Here is a 12851-nt window from a genome sequence, read left to right on the forward strand (position 1 = left end):
TATTTTTGATCCCGAACACTTGTTTCCCAAAAAGTTTTAAAAGAAGAAAAGAAAAATTATTTATCTGATAAGCAGAAAAAATAGAAGTAAAACCAAAAATATCATGCTCTTGATTAATGGATCAATTTCTACAGATATATTATAGACCAAATTATATATTTCTTCATATGATATAACTTGTTTAGTACCACATTACAGATTTTAAACGAACTTGTGCAAGTTAATAGGGTTGATAGGAAAATACAGATTGATTCGGTTTAACGTAAAATCATATTTCATATTTAACATATGAAATGAGTACCAGTAGATCGTTGGGGCTCAGCTCAATCAATAGAATAACTTTGATTTCAATACAAGCACCAACCAAAATAGTTGTTCATTAATTCAAGAAATGAGTCTCAGGAGATCGTTTGATTTTAGAAAACCGTTATTTTTTGCTTAAAAAAACACACCTAAGATAACTGTTTTCACTAAAACCGTTGTTAAAACGTATACGACAACGGTTTTCGTAGGTGTGTTGTTGTATGCCAAAATTCTTGTAGTGGCTTAGCCGTACATAAGCGCTCATCCTTCAGTCATCATGGTACGTAGGTTTCTACTAATTAAATGAACCATATTTAACAGCCAAAATCGATACTCGTTAACATAGAAACAGGACTACATACAATTCATTTTGCACAAGTAACTATTCTTCTTTCTTTGTAATTCATATAATTTCTTTTCTGGATGGTGGTTGGGAGTTAAAACATGAACTCAAGGCAGTCACTCTTTCAACGACTGAAATGTGAGAGACCTTCGATGTCAGCTCGTGCGATGAGTCGACGACCCAACATAGAGAGAAAGAAAGCAAGTACCTAAAATTAGAGCCTGCACTAAATGAAAGTTGAGTGTTTTTCAAGTTTAAAGCTTAATTGAACTGAAAAAAATAAACACTGCTGAACCAAATATGCCATGATCATTTATAGATATTTAAACTTAAAACAAGACTTAAAAACATATGTAAAATGGAAATTTTGACTGTTGAGAATTATTTCCAACAATTTTTCAACAGTCAAGGGGACCAATGATTATATTATACACCTTTTTCAATTTAAAACAGCAAAGAAGTGCAGCCCTTCGGCCAACAGCTTCGTTAACAATTAGATGTAAGGGAATATTTAATGCCACAAAGGAGGTTCGACAAGACATGAAGATGCAGTCTCAATGAAGGAGATTCCTGAAATTCAGCATGAGGTTAAACAACGTTGAAACTGCAATGTAGAAAACTCCAAGTCCAAGCTATTGGAATTCAAGGACCCAAAGTGACAAAACAAAAAAGGGCACACACTGATTTCCGATCATCACGAAACAAAAACTGAGAAAACAAAGGTTTAGAGACACAAAGAGAGAGAGAGAAAGAGCAGAGTTTACACACCTTTTATTTTAACTCTCTTCAGTATGAAATGCACACGAGTAATGATCTGTATGGCATAAATACAGTCCACTGCAGGCAAATTCACCTCAGTCAAGAAGCATAAAATGCAACCGAAAAATGCCAAAGCCAATGAAGAGTTGTCAAAACCACATGTTATACCATATATGTCTAACAAATTAAGGAGTATATATACTAGATAAATACCCCAAGCACTGATTTTCTACTCGCAACTGTTCTGATACAACAAGAATCTATTATTATAAGTTACATACACTCAAGAAAAACTATTAAACGTGGCTTTATAATAAAATGTAAACACGAATATACTATATTTTAATGGTTCCACCAGCAATATATAAGTTCTGCTTCAGAGATTAAAAAAATGAAAGTTATGATCTTATTTAGAGTACAAATAGGATTAACCGAAGACAGAAAAAAAGAAATTATCTGCAATAAACCCAATGAATCAGAATTCAAATTGCCAAAATGTCTTCTCACAATCTTTTTAGAACTCTTACAAATATTTTGATAATCCATGAAATCTTCATTCCACCACAAAGTTTTCAAAATGGAAAAAGAAGCTGTAATCACAGCTTCAATAGGAAAAAAGTGGCACCTAAGTAAATTAGCAGGCATAATTAACTGTAAACTACTGATTTTCTTTTTCTTGCACATGCACGCGTCCTTGTTTGACTGCACGTGAATCCGAACAGTACTCTTAATAGCTCCTAAAAGGATTGACTGTTTTCATACTATGCACAAGCAGAAATATGACGAAGTAATTAAACTCAACGAAGAGAAACGATCTCTACCAATCACAGCAACTGAAAAAAAATGGCAGCAAATCCAACAAACAAATCACAAGAATCGGTTAGTGTAAATATAAATGAGACGTAACAGAACCATCCATCGGGAACGCCGGCGAGGTGCAGCATTCACCACGATCTCCGATTCAGTTGATGCAAGGCAGGAACCTGATTTTCGCCAAAAACAACGCCATAGATTACGCACCGCACTGACAGGCGATCTGAATGGAACCAGATTGCCGACAATGCCATTGGCGGAGCCAGTTCCCGACCTGCACCAAGCGAATTAGAGGCCGCGGCAACCAGTGAATCTCCTTACATATAGAGACATGATTCTGCACGAATATAAAGCAAAGTAATCATTGATAGATATGTGAGAGAGAGAGAGAGTGCAGCAACTACGGATCTCATCTGTGTGTGTGTGTGAAGATGTGAAAGTGGTTACGATCATCGGGAATCATGCGGAGTGGGGATTATTTATTGATGGGATAGACGAATAGAAAAATGCCACGTGTACCTTCACGACTGCCCTCGTTAGACTTTTCCGAAGTAGGGGAAGAGCGGTATGCAAGTGGTGCGGTAGTTTTATTTTGGGCCTGGATTTTGAGCTAACATATGCTTTTTTACTCAATTTATTGCTCATAAATAGATTCAAATCTAATTGCTATAGATTTCCACTCATGCATTTAGATCATGAGTGAGTCTCATGTGAGACCATCTCACGGATCATAATCCGTGAGACGGGTCAATCCTACCTATATTCACAATAAAAAGTAATACTCTTAGCATAAAAAGTAATACTTTTTCATGAGTGATCCAAATAAAAAATCAGTATCACAAATACGACCCGTGAGACCGTCTCACACAAGTTTTTGCCTTACAATCAATACTTTGGATACAAAAACTCTCTCATATCTTATCATTTCATATATCAATTTTGTGAGACGTATTTCTGATTTAATCTAACCAATGAGACATACTATTTTTTATGTAAAAAAAAATTAAAAAATATTTATTTTAAGCATCTTTGTAAATCCAACTCTTTATTATGAAAGTTTGGGATCAAATGAAAAAAAGAGACGAAATATAGCAAATCATTTTTTTAAAAAAGAGTTAGACCAAAGTTATTTAATCAATTTGTCAGAATTTTGAAACTACTCGTATGAAAGCATTAAAAATGAAAGTGTATATTTATGACTTTCTAAATACCTTGTGTGAACCGAAATCAGGTGTCTATCTAATATTAAAATGAAAAAAAAACATGTGTATTGAAATTTCACATGTTATGTTTGCTGGCTATTCATCGTTAGAATTAGACATGTCTTATTTTGAATTTTCAACTCGAACTCCAATCTATTTTAGAGTAAGATGTCAATCAACCTATTAGCCTCGAGGCTCAAATTTTTAAAAATTTCTTAAATATATATATATATAAATATATATATATATATATATATATATATTTATATTTAAGAAATTTTTAAAAATTTGAGCCTCGAGGCTAATAGGTTGATTGACATCTTACTCTAAAATAGATTGGAGTTCGAGTTGAAAATTCAAAATAAGACATGTCTAATTCTAACGATATATATATATATATATATATATATATATATATATATATATATAGTTTGTTGTACTAGCCATAAATCATGGTTATCTTTTTGTCACAACTGATGTAAAACTCATCTATTAGATATAAAATTTTGATATTTTTTATCAGAACTAATAGATGAATGTCACTTCAGTGGTGGACACCGAGATATACACGATATATATAGTTTTGATATGATGTACATCAATCGTGCACTCATCTGTGCATATATAACATAGAATTCATCTTATATGTGCTCATATAAATTCCCAAAAAAAAGTGAGTATCCAGAAAATCAAACATCACTATCTATACATGTATATATTAAAGAAATAATATTCTATACTAGAAGTTATGTTTGCAATAGTTACTTTGAAATATCTATTTATACTGTATTATTAATTTGAGACTTATATACTAACAAATTTTGGCGTTATATTATGTTATTCATTTTCAAATTTACCCTTATTTATTTTAACCTTCATTATTTATTAGCGTAAATTTATCAGAACACTATTATATAAAAAAATGGAAATCATAAATATAATTTTTTATTTTAATTAATTTCAGAAATACTAGTTGAGTGAATCCTGTTGTCCACACCCTTCGGAGCCTCACTGTCGTTGAACGAGTCAAATTTGAACCCACGGTGATTAATAAATATATTTAAAATAAAAAAATTCACTTTTTTTTAAATAATAATAATGCGCCCCAATCACTTTAGAAAAGCAACTTTTTGACTGTGTTAAATAATAACTCCTTGATTCTAAATATAATAATAATAATATTAACTTTTTGACCGCGTTTAATATAAATCCTTGATTCTAAATAAAATAATAATAATAAATCCATGATGATGGTAGTTGTGTTGGATTTGCGCTATTTAGGTTTGCTCATCTCACTTGCATCCACATCATTAACTAATTTTCGATGAGCAAAAATTTGTGTGAGTCGGTCACACGAGTCGTATTTTGTGAGATATATCTCTTATTTGGATCATCAATGAAAAAGTATTACTTTTTATGCTAAGAGTATTATTTTTTATTATGGATATAGGTAAGATTGACTCGTCTCACATATAAAGATTCGTGAGACCGTCTCACAAAAGATCTATTCTTTTCGATGTGATAGATTATAGTATTTTTGGACATTATCGAATTTGGATCATTAAAAATTTTCTGGAGAATAGCAACGAATAGCCAAGAAAGCGAGAGAAACTTCAGAGAAAGCTTAATCATGCCATCATTTGATCCTAAAACAACCCCACCGATTATTTTGGAGTTGGAAGAACTGTCGATATGTTTATCAAGAGTTGTTTGTCCCTTTTTATTATGATGAGTTAAAACCACCCTACACACAGAGTGCAGTGATGACTTTCTGGATATGACACCAATCGAAAACATGTCTTTGTTTCATATGACGTTATGAACAAGTTCTACAAAGTAGCCTAGTTATCTTATCAGACGTTTGGCTCAAATTTTACGAAGTAGTAAAGTTTTAAATAATTATCTTATCCATATATGTTTCTCTCGTCATCTCATCTCATCCACAAGACAAGCAAAAGCTTTGTGACGGATAAACCAAACGGTCACACGGTAACATGGCAGAGTACAATTATCAGGCTTGCCCCAGTCCATTAATGATCAATAAATCAAGGATTAGAGGGGAAACAAGAGCCGAGAGCATTTCCAAGAACTTCTACCCTAACCAAATTGAGCTAATGTTCAGAGGATTTCCTGGCGATGGGCTCGCATGTATAGTCAGTCATATTCTACTGCGTTTTCTTCATTCATCCACTACAAGTATATAACAACTCTTGACTAAGAAAATAGTATAAGAACTGAATTGTACCTGCATTATTAAGCACATAAAAAAACTTTCAACCAACAATTTTTCCTTTCTTAATACACAGGAATCAAATACTTCTACAAAACACAGGCGATTTACGACACCGATCATTAAAATGTTATCTTTAGACATAGAGTCGGACAATGAATTAGCAACAATTCTCGCCAACAACAAAGAATACGAGCCTCTAGGCTCTAACCCACATATATAATTTACTTGTTTATTTGAGCCTCAATCCGTGAACAATTTCTTGGGATAAGGTACGATGAATTCTTGAAGCTTGTAAGGTGAGAAAAAGGGGAGGAGAAGTGGCGACAAGAAAGTCACGACACGTTTAGAAGATATTCAGCACCCAGCAAACTTAAATTTTTGTTCTATTCATCTACACAAATCGTGGCTCTCTCCGCCGCCTAGTGTCAGCAAACAAAATCCTATTAGCGCCACCATCCCATCCTCTATTCCCAATTATCAGGCATGCACCTTTCCTTTGCAAATGCCAATGGTTTGTACGGTTCCTTGCCAATTGTTCATTGTCTATTACTAATATGGATAACAACATAGCCCGGGAATGGGTCACAGCGAGCCGCCTCCATAGGCGTTAGTCGAAAGCTGCTGCAATGATTTATCGAAGAGCGAATTATCTCACACAATCCGAAATGCAACCAAACGTAATAATTCTGTCAATAATATCAGCCTTATTCAATGTTCTATGTTTCTTTTGATTATTTTTGTGTGAGACGATCTCACAGATAATGAAGAAACCATTTCATTTCATCACAAAAGGTCGCGTTATAAGACAAATTACATCTGATTCCATGTGGTATTTTGGCGGCAACAAAGATGGACGAATTTTGGTTACATTAATCAATTAACAGCTAGCTGTACTTCAACTCTCCAATATTATAAATCCGTCAGATAATATTTGAAAAATAAAAAGAAAATAATCATTACAACACTTTTTTTTAGTGCAACACCTTTTGATGAACAAATGTCATTAAAATTAGTTACAAGTTTCAAACTTGTTTTTATTTATATAACATATTTTTAACTTTTTGATGTGCAACAACTAATAATCAGATCTAAAAAAAAAATACAACCATATTTATGAAACACTTAGAGAGGCAAATTTTTGGGTTCAATAAGAAGTACATGATTAGAATGATTTGGTGATTTTTTTTTCTCTAGTTTGCTGGACAGTCACATAGAAATTAGGTATTTTTTTGATTTAAAAAGTAATTTATCCTTTTTTTTTTCCTGAGATGAGTCAGCTATGTCTATATTTACAATAAAAAGTAATATTTTTGACATGATAATTAATATATTTTTCTAAGCGACTCAAATAGAAGAACTGTATCACAAAATTGATCCATTACACCATGTCACAAGAATTTTTCTGTCATTTATCAATTATTTTTTTTAGGATTTAAAAGAGGGAGACACCCATGAAAAACACACAAAACTAGCTTTTAGGATTCTGCCGCAAGTGCCAATTTCCATCTTGTCTTCCATGAGTTGGTATAGCCTAGCTGGGAGGGTCTCGGGATGATTCACGTGCCTCTGTTTTGCCTAACTGCTTCGAATGTCATGCTGTCCTATTTTGTTCTCCGTGTGTATATTATTATTATTATTTTATTAAATTTGAGAATTTGGGTTCAGTCTCCAGCCGTCATTTTTTTTGTGTTCAGTCCCTAGGTACTTTTTTAGTACCACATTTTCACATGAAGTGTACCACATTTCCACATGAAGTGTACCACATTTTGTATGACATAGTACCACAATTTTATGGGTAGGGAGTGAAGCCAAAGAAATTTTTTGATTGGAGATTTTTCAATAACTTCCCCAATAATTAACATTGGTGTGATGGTCTGTTTAATAATTATATATATTAATAAAATTTTAGTATTTTAATATAAGTTATATGTAGTTCAGCGGTTAAAGTCATTATTTTTTGGTGTTTAAGTTATAGGTTCAATTCTTGTTGATGTCATTTTTTATTCTTTTATTTTTTAATTTTTTTAAATTTATATATCAAAATTACAATATAATCTTTCACTATTTTTTATAATTATATTTTATCTTCATTTAAATATAAATCAAAAAATTATAAAAAATATGTTGAGTGCGTTAGTGCACTAGTATACAATAAGATGGTGATTTTAATATATTTAAGTAAATTTTTAAAATTAACCCCCAACTCAGTAAAGAAAAAAATTAGATAAAATATACAATTTAGTAACTTTATTTATTCTATTATCATTTTCCTAAAAGTTTTACCACCATGCTCGTGCTTTAAAATTGAAAATAAATCTCACCTTCATGTTTATTTAATTGTTTTGTGGTTATTATTATTATTTTTAAAAAAATTATCAACAAAAATTAATATGTATTTTTTTCGTACAAAAACTCATGTGAGACTGTCTCACGGGTCAATTTTATGAAATAGATATTCTATATGGGTCATCCACGAAAAAATATTACTTTTTATATCAAATTTATTAATTTTTATTGTAAATAAGGACATGATTGAAGAATAAAGATCTGTGAGACTGTCTTATGAAAGATCTACTCGTAAGACGCTAATGTAGATAAATCATACGCATGATATACTATTATTGTAAATTTTTAAATAATTTAACTACTTGTTCCAAAAAAATATTTTTGATAAAACAAAAATACCATATAAAAAATTAAATCTTTATCTAATTAAAAATATCATAAAAACAAATTTTAGTAAATTTATAATTTATTTGTAAGTATCATATTCCCATAAAACATCTCTTTATCTTTGTATACACTTTTGAAAATATTAAAAAGTCATAATAAATGTTGTGAAAAAGTAAAAATTTATGGTAAAAAGTAAAATTCTCAAACTCTCAAAATTTACCAAACTACACACTTTATAATATTTTTCTCTCTACTCAATTGTGATTTTCTTCACAAATGAGAGATCTATTTATAGGAAATCTTTACACATAATCCAAAAATAAAATACATCATTACCTACATCATCACACACTAATTTTCAATATTCAACACCTATTTTTCAACATTCAACATTCACATTTTCAACACAAATATTTTTCACATTTTAAATAATATTTCAACCCTCCCCCTTGTGATGATGATCATGATACGATGATGTCTTCATTACGTGTTTTGTACTGCCTCGTTAAAAACCTTACTTGGAAAAACCCATTGGGATAAAAACCATAGTAAGGGAAAAAGAGTGCAGTCACGTAAACTCCCCCTGATGTTGACATGAACAATTCTTCACAAATTTCGTAGATTGCGCATCCCAATATTATATATGTGCTTTCTGAATATTGACTTAGGAAGTGCCTTTGTGAAGAGATCTGATGAGTTTTCACTTGATTGAATGTGACGAACATCAATACATTTATTCTTCTCAAGCTCCTTGGTGAATGCGAAGAACTTAGGAGGAATATGTTTAGTTCTGTCGCTTTTTATGTATCCTTCTTTCATTTGAGCAACACATGCAGCATTATCTTCATATAGTATCACAGGTTTCTCATCGAATGATAATCCGCATGAGATTTGGATATGTTGGGTCATTGATTTTAACCACACACATTCACGACTTGCTTCATGTAGTGCAATAATCTCAGCATGATTTGATGAAGTAGTTACGAGCGTTTGTTTCTGTGAACGCCAAGAAATTTCAGTGCCTCCACGAGTAAATACATATCCAGTTTGGGAACGTGCCTTGTGTGGATCAGATAAGTATCCAGCATCAGCATAACCAATCATACTTGAATTAGCATCTTTTGAATACAAAAGTCCCAAGTCTGTCGTTCCTCGTAGATAACGGAATATATGTTTAATTCCGTTCCAGTGTCTCTTTGTTGGATATGTGCTAAATCTTGCCAACAGATTTACGGCAAAAGATATATCAGGCCTTGTACAATTTGTAAGGTACATAAGGGCACCGATGGCACTTAGATATGGTACTTCTGGACCAAGAATATCTTCATCATCTTCACATGGACGGAATGGATCCTTTTCTATGTTTAATGATCTAACAACCATTGGAGTACTTAAAGGATTTGCTTTATCCATATTAAAACGTTTAAGGATCTTTTCTGTATAATTTGTCTGGTGAACAAACATTCCACATTCTTTTTGTTCAATTTGTAAACCCAGACAATACTTGGTTTTTCCAAGATCCTTCATTTCAAATTCTTCCTTCAAGTATGACAAAACTTCTTGAATTTCCTTATTCGTTCCAATGATGTTTAAATCATCAACATATACAGCAATAATTACGCATCCGGATGTTGTTTTCTTAATGAAAACACAAGGGCATATTGAATTATTTACATATCCCTTTTTCATCAAGTGATCACTTAGTCGATTATACCACATTCGACCTGATTGCTTTAACCTATATAATGATCTTTGTAATTTCACAGAATAACATTCCCTGGGTTTTGAACTTTGTGCTTCAGGCATCTTAAATCCTTCAGGGATTTTCATATATATATTACTATCAAGTGATCCATATAAGTAAGCTGTAACAACATCCATAAGACGCATTTCTAAATTTTCAGATACCGCCAAGCTAATAAAATACCGAAACGTAATTGCATCCATCACAGGAGAATACGTTTCTTCATAATCAATTCCAGGCCTTTGAGAAAAACCATGTGCAACAAGTCGAGCTTTATATCTTACTATTTCATTTTTCTCATTTCGCTTTCGAATAAAAACCCATTTGTATCCAACAGGTTTTACACCTTCAGGTGTAAGGACTATAGGTCCAAAAACATTACGTTTATTTAGCGAATCCAATTCAACCTGGATGGCTTCTTTCCATTTTATCCAGTCCTGCCGATTTTTACATTCACCAAAAGATTTTGGTTCATGATCTTCATTATCATTTATGATGTCGATTGCCACATTATAAGAAAATATATCATCAATTTCATCTATATCTTTTCGGTTCCATATTTTTTCAGTATTAATGTAATTGATAGAGATTTCATGATTCTCGTCAGTTTGTGGTTCTGACAGAACATTTTCATCATCATGTGTTTCTTCAGGAACAACATTCTCTATTTTGTGATCATCATGTTACTCTATGAATTTTCTTTTTCGAGGATTTTTATCCTTGGAACCGACTGGCCTTCCACGCTTCAGGCGTTTAATGACATCATGAGTATCTTCCATTTGTTTCTTTGGAATTTCAATTCGAGCAGGGGCATTTGCAGCATGTATATATGATTTAGTTACCCCTTTTGTGTCTGCAAATGCATCTGGTATTTGATTTGCTATTCTTTGCAAGTGTACAATTTGTTGTACATCTTTTTCACATTGTTTTGTTCTTGGATCCAGATGTAACAATGATGATACATACAATGTAATTTCTTTTTCGGTATGTTTTTGTTCTCCCCCTAACATTGGGAAGATTTCCTCATTAAAATGACAATCAGCAAAACGTGCTGTGAACACATCTCCTGTCTGAGGTTCAAGATATCGAATAATTGATGGACTATCATAACCGATATAAATTCCAACCTTTCTTTGAGGTCCCATTTTCTTTCGTTGTGGTGGTGCAATAGGCACATACACCATACATCCAAAAATTCTCAGATGAGAAATGTCTGGTTCTTTACCAAATGCAAGCTGCAATGGGGAGTATTTATGATATGCACTTGGTCTGATGCGAATTAATGAAGCAGCGTGTAAAATTGCATGTCCCCATATAGAAATATGGAGCTTTGTTTTCATAATCATTGGTCTAGCAATCATTTGCAGACGTTTAATCAATGATTCAGCCAATCCATTCTGTGTATGTACATGAGCAACAGGATGCTCAACAATGATTCCCATAGACATACAATAATCATTGAAAGTCTGGGAAGTAAATTCACCAGCATTATCAAGTCTAATTTTCTTGATTGTATAATCGGGAAATTGATTCCTCAATTTTATTATTTGAGCAAGTAATCTTGCAAATGCAACATTTCGAGTTGACAATAAACATACATGTGACCATCTGCTGGAGGCATCAATCAATACCATAAAGTATCTGAATGGTCCACATGGTGGATGGATTGGTCCACAAATATCACCCTGAATACGTTCAAGAAACATTGGTGATTCAGTTTGGATTTTGACTGGTGATGGTCTTATAATAAGTTTTCCAAGAGAACATGCTTTACATTGAAACTTATTATTCTGAAAGATCTTCTGGTCTTTCAGTGGATGACCATGTGTATTTTCTATAATTCTTCGCATCATTGTTGAACCAGGATGTCCCAATCGATCATGCCAATTGGTTAATATCGAGGAATTATCAACTACCATGTTTGATTCAATGGGACTTATATGTGTATAATGCAATCCAGTAGGGAGCATTGATAGTTTTTCAATCACATATTTCTTTCCTGATTTATATGTGATAAGACACATATATTTCTCATTCCCTTCATTCATTGTTTGAGTATCATACCCATGGGAATATATATCATTAAAACTCAACAAATTTCTTTTCGATTGGGGTGAATATAAAGCATCATTGATCAAAAATTTTGTACCATTAGGTAACAAAAATTGTGCTTTACCACATCCTTTAATCAAGTCTACAGGACCTGATATTGTGTTCACCGTTGTTTTTGTTGGTTTTAGTTCCAAGAAATATCTTTTATCTCGGAGGATAGTGTGCGTTGTACCACTATCGGGTATGCAAACTTCAGCTTTGCTCATAGCATTTTGCATATTTGAACTTCAAAAAATATGCAATGAAATAAAATTACTGACAATACATATATAAATATAACACATATCATAATTGTACATAAAACATTATTATATGAATACATGAAAAACAAATTATTGTACATTTATATTCTACCACTATATTGTTCATTTTCAGAAAAATCATTGAGAAAATCTGCAGCATCAAAATTGTTCATTTCTATCCCACCAACATGTTGATCATTTCCAGAGAAATCATTCATAAAATCACCAGCATCAAGATGAGTTGAATCACTCAAACGGTCACTGCGTTCAGTGAAGTTGGTCTCCTTTTCTTTCCCCTTTAATGATTCTTTATAAAGTTTACAAAGGTGCTCAGGGGCTCGACAAACTTTGGACCAATGTCCTGGAGTACCACATCTGTAACAAGAACTTTCATATCTTTTTGAGTGATTCTCATTAACACTTGTAT

The sequence above is a fragment of the Primulina eburnea genome, chromosome 15 (genome assembly GCF_022965805.1).
Source record: "Primulina eburnea isolate SZY01 chromosome 15, ASM2296580v1, whole genome shotgun sequence".
NCBI classification, from domain to species: Eukaryota; Viridiplantae; Streptophyta; class Magnoliopsida; order Lamiales; family Gesneriaceae; genus Primulina; species Primulina eburnea.